Raw genomic sequence first — 15,663 nt, 5'->3', positions numbered from 1 at the left:
AAGAGTAATAGTGGTACCACATAGGGACTGTATCTATTTATCATTTTAGAATTGCCAGAGCACAAACTGTGTTCTTGTATGTGTGCATAATCAAAGCCTTATTTATATAAAGAACTGTGTTTTCACTAACATAGTGTGTGGACTTTCCTTTGTGGGTGCTTGGGGTGGGTGCTTAAGAACCAGCCTGCATCACCTCCCGAGAGTTTAAGCCTTGATCATTCTCCCATTTCTACCCTATAGAGAATCTTGGTTGGGGTACTCTGTGCTTCTATTCTACCATATAGAGGGCAGGTGTATAGATAAACCCCTCCAGTCTTTACAGTCTGTCCTTTTAGCACAGTCACCCTTCTGTGTGATTGACAGGCTAGGCTGTGCATGAATGCGAGAAACCTGTTTAAAAGGCTAGGGTTTTGGGACTGCAGGTAGAGTCGACCACTGGAGAAACATCCAATGAAGAAACTGTAAACGAAGCATGCTGCAACCACATGGACTTTGTATTGACCAGTGAAGCCCTGCTGCTGTTCTGAAGTCCTTTTTCACCTTGACAGAGAAGCTGTGCACGGAACAACTTCTCCCCTCGGGTTAGTGGGACCAACTAACCCCAAGACAAACTCCACTGGACCACTATCCCTGACTTACTGTGCCTCTATGTTGCTTCGGAAGCCCATTGTCAGGGGTCGAGTGTCAATAGTCGGGTGAAACCTCTGCAGTGGTAACGAATCCAGCTAGAAGATCCAAAAGACTCCTAAGGCTCCTCTAGAAGCAGGACCACCGGATCTAGAGTCCCCTCACCAGAGTGAAAGACCAACGGAGTGAAGGAAGTCCAACCCGTATCTGTGATCTGCATCAGTGCTGTTTGCTAAGTGTTGAAACCGCGGAGTGCCGCTGAACAAAAAGAGACTGTAGCTGCCGACAATGTCCCAAGTACCGCTGCAGGAGCCCTCCAGATGTACTCCCTCTTGTCCCCATGACAGAGGCTCAGGAACAAGTGACTGCACCACTGTAGCAAGACAGAATCCAGCTGGACCACTCTTCTTGTAACCAGAGGTACTGTTTAGTTGTGGGGTACTTACCTCACTGCCTGTAGCCACGCTTGTCTCACTTGGGAATTGCCTTGGCTTACCTCCAATGAGTTGAGTCCAACTCTCTCCTCACAGGCTTAACAGCTTGTGACCCTACAAGTGATTTTTCTAAGACTCTCTAACTTTGTGCAAGACTTTGATCTAAGAAGTGCATCAGATCCATTGACTGTATCCCAAATGACTCTGGCTGTCCTGGCTCCCTGAATAGGCTTCTAGTCCATTGACGGTGATACTATGTGTCTCTCATAGGTGGTAGCTTGTTGTATACTGTTACTGCTGGGAAAGGCTTATCTAGATTTCATTGGAAGATTTAGTTGTCCTCACATATACTGAGAACCTGTCTAACCTTTTTCCTTCCGTAACCTTTCCTTTCTACAACCTCAGAATCTGCAAAGTTTCCTAGTGTGATATATACATGTCATTGCTGTCCTTGTGATTGAAGTCACCTTTGGGTGTAGGAATTGTGTACGAAGCATATCCAAAGATTATCCACTATGTTTTTTTGATTCTGAAAAGTAAATTTACGTTGTTGCAACAAATTGCCTTTTAAAAGAACGCTTATTTTTAAATTGATGTTAGTTAAATAAATAACTGTGTGTTACTTGGCTACATGTATTTACAGATTTCATTTGTACAGCTCTACAGTTCACATTTACCCCTTTTGAGATAAGCTGGCTGCTCAGTCACACTACCAATTTGTGTAGTACATACTTATACCAAAAGGTGGGTTACCTAATACTAAGCAAATAGGTGTTGTGTAGTCTCACACCGTGTGACTGCACCAATTCTTACCTAACTGTGATGGCAATTATTGGCCACAGGGATGGGGAGGAGTGCCCCGAGGGAGAGGATTCGGACACCCAATCCAGCAGGGTGGCGATGGGATTAATGGAAGACAACAGAGACCCATGGGGGGTCAACCACAATGCTGCACATGTGGTATAATGGGTCACACTTCACGACTGTGCAGAAGCAAGGGTGGAGTACAGCAAAATGGGGTAATGACATACCAGCAAATCCAAAACATCTAAAAAAAAATAACACATTTTAGAAAACTATATATATTTGGTTGGGAATGGGAATAGTAAGTACTTTTAGGTGTGGGGGAAAACTATTTAAAAAAATGTCGAGGCTTGGGAGGTGAGCCCCCCAAAACATTGAAAAAATAGTCTGCATACTAGGTGGAACAACCAGGCTACGATACCCATGATTATGCCCCAACCAGCGCTGACAAAAGGAACACCAGTATAGTCACACCAATCCGTGGTATACACACTGCTTGCACAAGAGTATATGCAGTCACCACAGTCATTGCAGCAAGCATTAGCACAGCAGAATGTTGAAGCCACAAGATACACAGTCTCTGTGATGCAGAATCCCGCACGAAAACTAGGGGCAGCAACCGTGGTCACAGGGACAGGGATGGCTCTATAACCACAATAGGACAGCCAGGGAGGTTGAAGAAGGATGAATAAGATAATGCACCAGTCACTGACCCTGAACTTCTCAAGAAACTAAGTCTTCATCCAGGAAACCAGGATTATTTACGCTCCTTCGTCCGGTCCTGGTACAAGCCCAGGTTTGAGGGTCCCTGTTCCGTAGAACAAGCCAGCAACAGGGCAGTCAAACTTGTGGGAAAAACAGCTTGGAATTACCGTGGAGATGTCAAGCCCTACATAAGTGAGACCTCCTCTCTCCAACACGCTGTCAATTTGATGCAAGAAGAACAAGAAAGCGAAAAAATACCTCAGTGAATGCAGACGTGATCGGTGACTAGAGCTAGACAAAAATGAAATGAAAAGCTAGACTAGACACACCATCTTTTCCTCACACTAGGTAATCATCATGAAAGTTTGGACTGATTTTGACTAATGATTCTATACCTGCACAGACTTCGGGAAGCACTTTTTCCAAATGTACAGTTACATCTGGACAGAAGATACCACCTAAAGTGTTTTTTTATGCTTTCCTTCTTTATGCGGCACACACCTATCCTATATTAACTCAAGGCGGCACACCATTTTAATGTATTGCTTAATTGTGCCAAGGTACGACTTGTCTGGGAACAATTGCTTTTGTTGCGCTTGCTCAGTCTTAACATAGAAGAGCTTGACTAACACACTAAAACAGTAATGATGCATTTTAAAGACTTTTTTAAAATGGTCTCATGGCCTCTATGAACAACATAAAAGACATCCGGCATTACAGAAACTGGAAGATGTGACAAGATCTATTGTGTTGATATGTTTTGCCTTCTGTTGTCTCTATTTCTGTACCCTCTTTGCACTACAAAAATGTGTATTGTCACATGCACATGCTTAGGTCCTGTTAACACAACCCCTATTCCGGTTCTTACTAAAGCCATATCTGGGTGGTTAAACAACGCTGCCTGAGAAGTAAAATGACTCAGGCGAAGTGCAGATATAGATTTGAACACTTAAATTCATATCTAGCTGATTTGGCCCACGTGTCTAACAATTTGTGGTACCAACACATGACCAAGGTGGGGAGAGAGACAATGAAGGAGAGCTGCTAGGTATGCTCACTCATCCCCTATGCCATGAGTACCTCCAGAACATTATTAGCAATAGAAATCCCAACAGCCAGCACACAATGCCTTATGCACCTGCCGCTCTGCACAACAAGAGGCTGATTTCAAGGCAGTTGAACTACACTAAGATGGATGTTGCAAAAAACATTGCCGTATGAAGACAACTATATCAAGACTCAAATAATGATAGATGACTATTGGAGTACTGACAAGACAATAGAGTATGTTCCTGATGGCCCAGACAAAGGAGAAGCCAGGATAGTGACGTATAAGAAGTTACAATGCACAAAGATAGGACAAAGAGAGATAGGAGGAATGCCAGAATGCTGTGAAAGACCTCGGTTACAGGTATATGGACAGATATTCACAGAAGAATGATGGAAGGAAGGGATAGCAGCATGCAATGCACACGCACACCTTACAGTTCTACTTGAAGTGGTGCAAAAGGAAAATTACGATTGCCACAAGGTATGGGCAGCAAGTTCAAAACTGCTGAAATGGGTAGAAAATGAAGTAGGTCCAATGCAATCATACCACTCGAGAATGCTTCCTTGTGTTTCCAGAATAATGGTCCAGTGAAGGTTGGAGAGAATAAAGAATGCAAACGAATATCAAAGATACCAAGCATGAGGGTTGATACAGCAGTGCTAATGGATCACTGCTGTGCCTGCGGATCCAAGGCAAACCTATAAATACCGCCAAACCAGAGAGGGATATGCTCTCTAGTACAGCTGAACATGCCAGCCATAGAACTGCCTCAAAAATACATACAAGTAGATGGATTCCCAAAAATTGACACACACCTGAGGAAGAAGAGATCTGTGGAGCTGACAAGAGTAAAGAGAGGAAACAGCGTGTCATCAAAAATAGAAGATGCACGAGACACAATACCAATGGAACACAGATTATTCAGCAGGACGGAGATGTTCTTTGTGTCAACCATTCCAGCAGTTCAGGCCAATGTGAATGCCAAATGGCTCCGGATCACCAGATGGGAACTGCTGCAGACAATAACCTCAACCGTCAGAGGGTTTAACATCATCAAAGAAGAGTTGAGGGAGATCAGATTGATGACTTTACAGAACAGATATGTCCTGTACCTTCTCACAGCTATTGAAGGAGATGTTTGCACCAATATCAGGCCTTCTTGCTGTACATTCATGCCTTCCCATGATGGAGAGAATGGAACACTAACAGAGGCAATCATGCAATTATCAGACCTGCATGCCAGAATGGAGACAGTGACAAACCCAATAGGAGAAGACGAAGACTGGATAATGTTCATCTTTTCCTGTATACCATTGTGGATGACTAGTGGACTGAAGGTGCTGATAGCAGCTTTAGTGCTAGTATTATTTGCCATCTGTGTTATCAGAGTAGCTATAGCACAGTGTAATAAGACTACAGAATAGACGATAGGGATGAAAATATTACTGGACGTAGAGATGAAAACTGATAAAGAGACACAGACTCTTGACATGTTGAAATCACTGTTGACGCAGTGTCCTCTGTTCCCGCCAGGTACAGCGTACTCTTTTCCCCCAGATCCACGCAACTATTGAGGAAAATGAATATGGTGCAACACTGATGGAGATTGCAGCTTTATGACCTGGAATTAAGACAAGCACATGAAATACCATTGACATCTGCGAGGATCTAGGAAGTGTGGTTGACTTGTCATCCAGAGGGGGAATTGAAGAGGGAGACCTAAACACGGACCTTGTTACACTCATCCCACTCTCAGCCCAGCCACAGAGAAACAAGAGTTGTATATCGCTTCGGGGCCCCTCCTCCCATTGTTGATGTATCTCAGGTGTAAGATGTGCTACTCACTTGGAAAATCATTCAGACCATACCTGGATGACAGTATTGAAGACATACATCTGTCAACAATAGAACAAGTTGACTTACTGAAACCTCAATGATATCATAGCAATCATGCAATTATCAGACCTGCATGCCAGAATGGAGACAGTGACAAACCCAATAGGAGAAGACAAAGACTGGATAATGTTCATCTTTTCCTGTATACCATTGTGGATGACTAGTGGACTGAAGGTGCTGATAGCAGCTTTAGTGCTAGTATTATTTGCCATCTGTGTTATCAGAGTAGCTATAGCACAGTGTAATAAGACTACAGAATAGACGATAGGGATGAAAATATTACTGGACGTAGAGATGAAAACTGATAAAGAGACACAGACTCTTGACGTGTTGAAATCACTGTTGACGCAGTGTCCTCTGTTCCCGCCAGGTACAGCGTACTCTTTTCCCCCAGATCCACGCAACTATTGAGGAAAATGAATATGGTGCAACACTGATGGAGATTGCAGCTTTATGACCTGGAATTAAGACAAGCACATGAAATACCATTGACATCTGCGAGGATCTAGGAAGTGTGGTTGACTTGTCATCCAGAGGGGGAATTGAAGAGGGAGACCTAAACACGGACCTTGTTACACTCATCCCACTCTCAGCCCAGCCACAGAGAAACAAGAGTTGTATATCGCTTCGGGGCCCCTCCTCCCATTGTTGATGTATCTCAGGTGTAAGATGTGCTACTCACTTGGAAAATCATTCAGACCATACCTGGATGACAGTATTGAAGACATACATCTGTCAACAATAGAACAAGTTGACTTACTGAAACCTCAATGATATCATAGCTGATATCATGACATAGAGCACTTGGAGAATTTTGCGTTGTTCATGTTGCGATCCCTGTCATGTTAAATGTTAATATAAACAGTGAACCTAATCATATGGCTGGGTCTTCTTTTCTCGGGACAGGGGATTTCCAGGGCCCTCCTGTATGTAACCAGTGATAATATTGCCCATGCCACTACATTGCAGGGGTAGTGTTTGTGGTTGGGTTGCAGGAGGGGACGGTGTTTGGATTGCAGGACGTGGTGGGTGGACTGCGGGAGGTGGTCATCATGTGGCCTTCCTATCTGCACGTGACCAGCCTAACACCGTACCAGCTGTGTCAAGGTCCGAGAATGTGCCTGTTGGAAGAGATGAGCATGCAGTTAGTGTTCAGGAAGCCACATTTGAGGCCTTGCAATAGACTCATGCTACATTGTGTGAGTCCTTCTCTTGCCATGCTGTTTGTTCTGTCTGTTTGCTCCGATGTGTGCCTCTACATGAGAATATTAGTGGTGGTGCATTTTGACTGTTGGTCTGCCAAGGTGACCTTGTTATTTTGTGTGCAGTGGGCCTATGTTTCTTGAACTGTTCTCCCTTGGCACATATCCATGTGTGGCACAGTGCATCTTGGCTAAGGTGCTTGTGTATGGCTTTGTTTGTCTGCAACCGATGGAATGTGTGTGTGATTGGCCCATTTGCTGTGACCGACATGTTTTGGAGCTTTTCCCTATTTATTTGCCGGGAGATGCATTTATTTTGACACAAAATTGTCATTTACATGGGGTTTGTTTGCCTTGGGTCCCAGCGATATCTTCTGCTGCCTCAACTTCCTCGATGCCCTCCATGTGGAGCTGCACATATCCTCCCAAGGTATCAGGGTCAGGGGTGCCACCGTCCCTCATCTCGTGGGAGTAGATTTCTTTCCATGAGTTGTCAGGATGAAGCATTCCCACAGCGGAGGTCATACCTCTGGTTGTGGCAGTCACAGGGTGTTCGTGGAATGGGTACCACTGCAGTCACCTTGTCTACCACCTCCTGCCAAATACCTGTCTTCCTCCGTTTGCCTGGCCATCTGATTGCCAGACCCAAATAGTTTATCTGCATTGGCAACCACACTGTCTGTGAGTGCGGTCAGTTCAGGCTCCGTAAAACACAGCTAATGTAGCCGGACATTATTGGAACCCTTTATTTGACACTCCCTGACATGTCTGCTGTTTTGGATGGGGTGGATGGCAGCAGGAAGTGCCGATTTTAAGTGGTCTGTGTTTTTAAAAATGGCCACCAAAGTGGTTCTCGTTCCTTTGAAGAGGATATTTCGGTAGCCTGTAATTCCGGTCCTGGAAATTCCATCTTTGGAATTACTGTCATGGGTGACTCTGGCAGTCTGAATGCTGTTTAAGTTGTTTCTGGCACATTTCAGCCAGAAACACCAGAAATGTTTGGTCTTTGCCAGTAATTCTGGCATGGCGGTAGTACTGTTTCTGTCAAGGGGGTAAGCATGTGCCCACAAACTGGGAATATGTCAGTAATTCCATCATTCACGGTGCCAGTAACGGTACTACCGGCATGCCGGAAATACCATCATTTTTCCAGGAAACCTGTAATGAAGGCCTGTGAGTCTCAATTGTATTAAGAATGCACATCTGTGCTGGTTATCTCTTCGTGACTGGGGAAGTGACCTTGGAAGTCTAGACTTTAAAAGAATACTGTGCTTATTAGTAGAACGGAAATTATCCTCAGTGAAGTCAGAGAATCTTCCACTAGAATAGAAGTCAATGGGCCTCATTACACAGTAGGAGGTAACCATGGCGCTATTAGCGCCATGGCTACCCCCTTACCGCATCCCAGGTCTGTGTTCCAGGAATAGGGATTTAGCGGGTCATTCTGACCTTGGAGGACCCGGTAAGTCCCCATTCCGGGAACCATTCCCCATTCCCATTCAAGCACCCATAGGGCTCAATGGGAATGGGGATGGAGCTAATAACTGGCCCCCTATTAGCAGACACGTTATTAGCTCTGAAGTCCCTTAACGGGTCCCGTCCATAACACCTGGTATAACCAGGCATTGAGGAATGGACCTGCTAAGGAACCTCAGAATAGGGTGGTAAGGGATTACGGCCACCGGTGCCCTTACGGGTGCCGGTAATCGAAAAGCTATATAATTTGGGAGGAAAGTGTCTGGGTAACAGTCCTTGCATTGATTTGGGGTGGTGTGTTTTTCTTTTTAGAGTTAACCCTGCAGTGCTATTAAACATTTACAGTACAGAACTTACTTTGTATGATATTCATGTGTCTATATTCTGTAAGTTTTATTGTTTTCAGTTTCAAATCCATTGGCTAAAGGACACCCAAGCTAAGTCATGGATGAGCCTCTCAGTGATGCCCTACAACCAACAATGAAGGTAAAATGCTTTGTCTCAGGAGATCTCGCTGAGGGGAGCACCTGTGAGTCACAGAGCCTTTGGCCAACTGAAGAATTAGTCAATTTTATTGAGTGCATGGGTTGGTAAATATTTAAAATTATAATTGTTTCTTTGTTTGTATTTGTTTACTGTGTTTGTCTCTATTAACTGTTATTCTCAGTGCATCATATATAGCACTCCTAAAATTATTCTAATCTGGGTACAGTTGGCTGTCAGTAGTAAAAACATTTGCATTGACATATGTTTAAGAAATGGTTATCATCAGTGTTGGATGTCAGCAATCATATATGATTTAAAGAAAAAGATAGGTTCATGTACATTTAAAAATAACAGGACAACCTTTGTACCTACCCCTCAAGTCCCACAAAATGTTACAGCCGGGAATCAGTTGTCATAGATGGCTAGTTAAAGAGAATATTGTGTGTCAAATAGTGACCATGCGAAATAGTTTGTCCATCTGTGCAGGTTTGATAAAGACTTAATTACTCTCTTTTGAAATTATTCAGTTCCTGTATTATAGGTAGGAGAAACAGTTTCAGGGAAACTCAATTAAACCTTCTGCTATTTGCACATTTCTGATCTCTCTCTGACAGCAATGGAATTTGATCAGGTTTGTCTATTTTGGTCCCTGTAACTCTCATATCCTTGTGTGTCATGTTCCTGAACTGAAATATTTGAATATAGACTGTCTTGCCACTATAACATGAGCATAGTAACTGAGGAACAGCCATGAGATGCAATTGAATGGGACACTTTGAAGAACTGTGTTGATTTCCTCATTAGCCAATCCTTCTCTGAAAAAAGTCAGTCAAAGCAAGTGCAATTCTCCCCTAAGCAAAATCCAGCTCCCTTTATATATTGAAACTATTGGCTAAGACTTGTACATGTTGTGATAAATAACACAATTATATGTGAGCTGTCACCACAACACAATTCCCCCATTAATTATATTTGATCTTGATGAGAGGAGATTCAGAGATCTTGAGTCTCAACAAGCACATAATGATTTGCCTTAGTGGATTATAGATTCATTATACAATGTACCCCATACTTATAGAAATTATGACTACTTCCCATTACCATAGTAGTAATGGTGACTATCTAACTAAGTTAAATTGAAACAACTACCAATGAATTACAAGGATGACCTTGGCTACCACATTTTATGTAACCTTCTGACACACGACTGTTTGAGACCATTAATTGTAATAAATTCAATTGGCAAATTTGTTCATCATTATCTTCAATTTAGGGAGGGCTTGTGGGAATAATATTTCAGTCCTGAGGCATTTGAATCAGCTAATGTGTAACATAGAAACACATCAGACTTGAACCAACATAACCTAGAGAAGACTAATGTTACAAATGTGAAATTCCAAAATAAGTATGTCCCACTAGGTTTTTAAAAAGGAATCAGAAAGCACATTTGGATTGTTAACTCTCTTATTATTTGTCTTTTGTTTTTGTATGATTTTAATTGCACATTGTGTTTTTGAATTTGTTTTCACTATCTTTGTAAAATAATCATGCATGTAAAATAATGATGGATGTTAGTATATTCATATATGTAGATTCAAGTCTGAATATTGAAGATTTAGTGATGATTGTCAGACTCTAATTTCATTAATGTTGCATGAAGAGAAGATTAAATAATGTACATTTATTTAATAATTGTTTTAATTAAACTTTTTATTTTAACTTCTGTCTTCCAATAGGAATACTTTCCATTTATATGTTGACTATTCACAAGTTTGTTGCTGTTGTATGGGATTCCCATACTGTCATACATGGAAATACATCTGCATTCAGAATGTGTCAAACTGCCAGATCTTCACCCATCTTCTGCATGATGTAGACTCTGTAATCCATATGGCACCAGTTTCTTAGAATTTGGGTGATGCCTGCAGTCATTTAACATTCGTAACCAGGCCCAAAGGTTTGTCCTATTAACTATTTACAGATGTGTTTTTCATGTTTTTCAAATGTTCCTCCTCCTCCTCCTCCTCATCAGCTTCACAAGGCGTCTTCTTCTAGTGTAGACCTATGGTACTACACTAATCAGAGTTCCCTGTCAATGTGGATTGGTAAACACAGATATTCACTATACCCCAACAACAATGTTATTGTAAACAAAGTTTCTTTCTGTTTTGATTAACCTTTTATTTGACTAAATCCACCTACCAAAGGGGCCTACTTTATATGTGGACTCTCAGTTTTTAGCAGGTAACCTATGGATTGGAATGAATGTTTTTACATGGTATATATGTCACTTGCTATTATACACTTTCCGAAATAAGATCAAATCTGCCTAGAAATCCTTTACTGAAGGCATTGAATCGTTATTGGCTGGAATAGACATCAAACATAATCATGATACAATTCTCAAATTTCCCCTACTGCTGTAGGAAGCAGCAAAGGCCAATTCAGTGTCCTGCATATTTATTTCTTATGAACAAGTGGCAACGCGTACTATGGTAATGAAAAATCAAATGGCCTTAATACTAGGTTGGCCTCAAAATGAGGCATGTGTGCCTTAATTAGAACATCATTCTGTACCTTTTATCCCCAAATTATGAAGACAATCTTACTGATAATGTTACGTATATTAGAATATCTGTCATTGTTTAACAAGGAGAGACTACATACACTGGATGACGCTATTAGCCCAAGCTAACCATTCTATTGGATAATCCGGAATTCCTATAATCCATAGGATCCTGTTAATTTTTGCAATACTTTTGGGAATGTATTGCTTGTATTTGTTAATAAGAACTGTTTTCAAGTTTTAGAAAGAAGGCAGCCACTAACAATTTGAGATTTCAAGAGCAGATTATGTTGATTAAAGCAAATGATGCAATGTCTTAGAAATAACCTGGTTTCCTGGAATGTCTTGATAAAACCTGCTTAGGAATGTGAGGCTAAAGTTAATCAGACTCAAGTGAGGGGCATCTGTGGGGGAAATATGAGAATATATGCAAAGGAAGGTCTCAAGGGAAATTGGTGGGAAATGTAATTTTGAGTGGATCTAAACTTAAGTGGAAACACCACACTGGTTTGGGCTTCTACACACCCCTATATTCAGTATTAAGCTTCATGTAGTCTAATAGTTTAATGAAAGTCTCTTTTTGAATTAAATGTTTGCAGTTAGGAGTGAGTCATGAAACTTGGTAACTCATGCTGCATTTACTGGCGTGTTTTGTTTTCTGCTGGCTTAGTTGAGTTATTTAGAAATATGCCTACTCTGTCAAAATTCTAGCCACATTTCAAAAACAAGTTGTGTAGAAAAATGGCAATTACATTGTGTGAGTCCTATTTATATTTAGGGGGGTAATCTGTGCTGGTTATCTCCTGAATAAAGGGAAAGTGCATTTGCAAGCCTAGATGTGCCTTTCTTTGCATAGAATAACATTGTGCCAATTGGGCATAAATACCCCTAGTAAAGTTACCAAATGTTCACTCTCTGTCTTTAAATGAATGTACTGCAAACCTTTAAACATTGTAGATAAATCAGAATGATTAAGTCTTAGATTTTCAGGGTCGGTGTACTATCTATGTGTTTGCCCTGCAGTGCTGCAATTAAAGAATTACCAAACTAACCTCATCCATGTGTTGAATACCACATCTGTTTTGCACAACAAATGCATTGCCTCAAACTCAATATTTGCACACTAAACATTTGTTTAATGGTCAACAACTTGGGCCCACTTTCAATGTTTTGCTCCAAATGTTTCTCTTTACATTAAAACGGATGATAAAAAGTAAAAGCAAAGCGGAAAACAAATACAATGCACACGTTTTGGAGAATAGTTATGGGCATAGGGACATCTGTATCTAAATGATGAAGTTATATGGAAACTTGGTTTCTCCAGCCTAACAATTACACCTGAACTTACATGTGCTTGCTTACTACTAGCACATGACATGCTCTACATCTACATACCATTTCAAGTGATGCATTTTGAAATGAAGAATGCAACTGGAACATTTCAGAGGATAGTGAAGCAAGTGGCTGCTGGTGACGTGGAATAATGACAAGACTATCCCAAGTTCCTATTAAGAGATGTATATTGTGCATCTAATTATACAATGCCATCATCATCTGGGCCATTAAGGGACAGATGGGCAAGGGCTTTCACTTGGGCATTACATTTTCCAAAACCCATCCCTTTCTTTTGCTCGACTTAGGCTTCGATGTCTAAATTGGAAGGGGTCTGAAGTGATAGAAAAGGCATCCACGACTGCCCTGTGGTCAAACCCCTATGCAGTCCTCTCATTGGCTCCAGGTGGCCTGCTGAATAGAAGTTGTATCTGCATTGTTAGCAACCTGTGCCAATGATTTCTTCTGTATGGATGAGGAGTATTTTCAATAAGGTATAACGCTCACCTGACTCCCACCGAGGCGCTGGTCTAGTCTGGGTCGCTGTGGCCTCTTCGAGCGTGATGCGCAGAACTCGAACACCGACTGAACAGGACCCCCAAATCTTGCTTGTCTGGCCCGTAGGAATATCCTTCTGCAGATGAGAAAGGGGATTAACTGTCTGCAGAATAGTGTGCTTGCTCCCCCCTTCCCCCTTCGTTCTTCTCTAACTTCCTCCGAAATCCCCGGTTGAAGCTCACCTTATGGTTTGAAAGGATGAACTCTCCATCCTGCTTCTGGTGCAGGGGCGCGTGTTTGTCCAGTTACTTCATTGGTTTTCAGAATGGCGCTGGCAAAATCCACTTGACTTTTCCGAGCGGAACGCCGTAAGTATGAAGATTACAAAAGTTCAAGTGTTGAGCCTCCTTTTCTGTTGCCTTCCTAACCTGTGATCTGTCCTTTATTTCAGGTGCAGAATGAAGGTGATGCGTTGAGGGATTGAAATGCCGATGGTAAACTCAGGTGAGTTAGCGATGGGGCGACCCCTCTTAATGTCTTTATATTCCTCCAGTAATGTCTTTTGTCCTTTCCCCATAGGGGCCGGGGTGCGGTACCTGGCAACGAAGCGGCGCCGACCCGAAATGAGGAATGGTCCACCAACAGAAGACCGGTAAGTGTTATGGTGGAAAATTAGGCTTTCCTCATATGTTCCTTCTGCTCACCTTTTGTCTCTTCTTCTCTCTCCTAGACGCAGAGATGTGGCGACCGGAGCAGACAGTCGCGGTGGAGCCAGAAGAACTCCCGAGGACAGGTGAGTGAAGCGCGGCGCTGCAGCGGGCAACGCAGTGCTTTTAAATGAAAGTCTTTTCTCAGGAACGCTAGCGTGAAGGTTCCGGATGCAGGTAAGAAGTTTGATAAAATTCTTGGTTTTCACCTTTCTCTTCTCTTCTTTCCTTACAGGTGTTCCAGGATCGAGGAGGGCGTGGCTGGAGACCAGATGCAGGAGCAGACACGGTGAGCGTTCAGCTGCTTGGATGCAGAACAACGCGAAGTGTGAGCTACTGTCTGGGCGTGGCTTAAATAGCCCCCCAAAGTAGTTCCAGGTAAGTATCCTTCCCTGGCCACGCCCGAGTGGCAAAATAGTCCCAATGAAAAAATAGTCCCTTTCAGGTCTCAGGGAGGTCTGAATCTTGCAGCATGGTCTGCCTCAGGTAAGTGCACATAACACCTTCCTTTATGAGCCTGGATTGATGTCCAACATGAGCCTGGCGCCAACGGCGCCAGGACAGAGTCCAAAGAGCCCCTATAAGGGGCCGCTGGGCTTTTACCCGAGGGCATGATGCCTGCTCCCGGGGGTGCTGGGCCTGGCCTGGTGCTCCGGGGGTAGGCATCATGACATAAGGAGATTATGAGAGACATCAAAGTGAGCAATCAAGAAGACAAGTAGCAAAAGGAAATATTAGACTGCCCAACGCTTTGAAAAAACAAAGCTTCTCTCACCTTCTTGTCTCAATTTATTTTATGTTGCAGCCAAAGCCCTTCTTAGCCCTAAGTCACTGGTATTTGACCCTTAATTATATGCAGATATGTTTAACGCATATTGTCACTGTGAACCATACTCTGCTCTTCAATGAAGCTCCAAATAAACTTGGTGCCAGGGCACCGCGGATTAAAAGATGCTTGCATGGACACATTTGTTGGTATCCACATCTGGAAACTTATATTTTTTTCAATAAATATGAGTGTAAAATTCTGAGTGGTCCCTCCAAATCTGGGTTATATGAGAACGACAACATGTCACCATTTATTTTTTCAAATTACCAACCAAAGGAAGAGGGGCAGAGGATTGAGCACTTTGACATTGCACACACCATACAGTGCATTGCTGGCAGACACAACATGCAGCTGGTCGGAGGGTAGTGGCATTGGATAGTGTGCCCCCAAGGGCATTTGCCAAGGGACAACTGTGTAAAGCTGCTGTAGTGGTAGCATCCACCTGCGAGGAGCATGGTGATGCTGTCGGTGTTAATGAACACACCAGTGCCAAGGCACACCTACAGTGTGTAAAGCCATGTTTATGGGGATGGGTTGAAATATTGAAACATAGGAGTTAGTACCGTTGTGCAAATTGCAACTGTACATGTTTGGCATTTGGGCAGAGAAACAGCATGAACAGTATGTCCACATCTGCCGTGCTGGGCATAGCCAGGTGGAATTGACAGCTGACGAAGAGGCATGTCTAAATGATATGCGATATGGATGAGACAAACGGTTTGAGATGAATATAAGTGTAGTTTGACTGTTGAAGGAAGGTGAAACTGTAGAAGAATACATCGGGCATTGAAACCTATACCTGTACAATTTAATGAGCTAGGTCAAAAGGAGGTTTGGCTGAAGGATGACCAGGATGGAAGGATGGAGAACTTTCTATAGGTAAGATGACTGAATACACAATTAAATGTGTGACTGTGCTACAGAAATGTTCAACGGCACAGAGTCATATGGTGTTCATCACCAAAGTTCAGATGGCCCAACACAGTTGTAGATATAATTGCAAAAGCAAAGATACAGCCATATGTGGTCTACGGGCATGCTAAGTATGAA

Source organism: Ambystoma mexicanum, chromosome 6q (genome assembly GCF_040938575.1).
Source record: "Ambystoma mexicanum isolate Mex_15411 chromosome 6q, UKY_AmexF1_1, whole genome shotgun sequence".
NCBI lineage: Eukaryota > Metazoa > Chordata > Amphibia > Caudata > Ambystomatidae > Ambystoma > Ambystoma mexicanum.
This window is presented reverse-complemented; position numbering follows the sequence as displayed.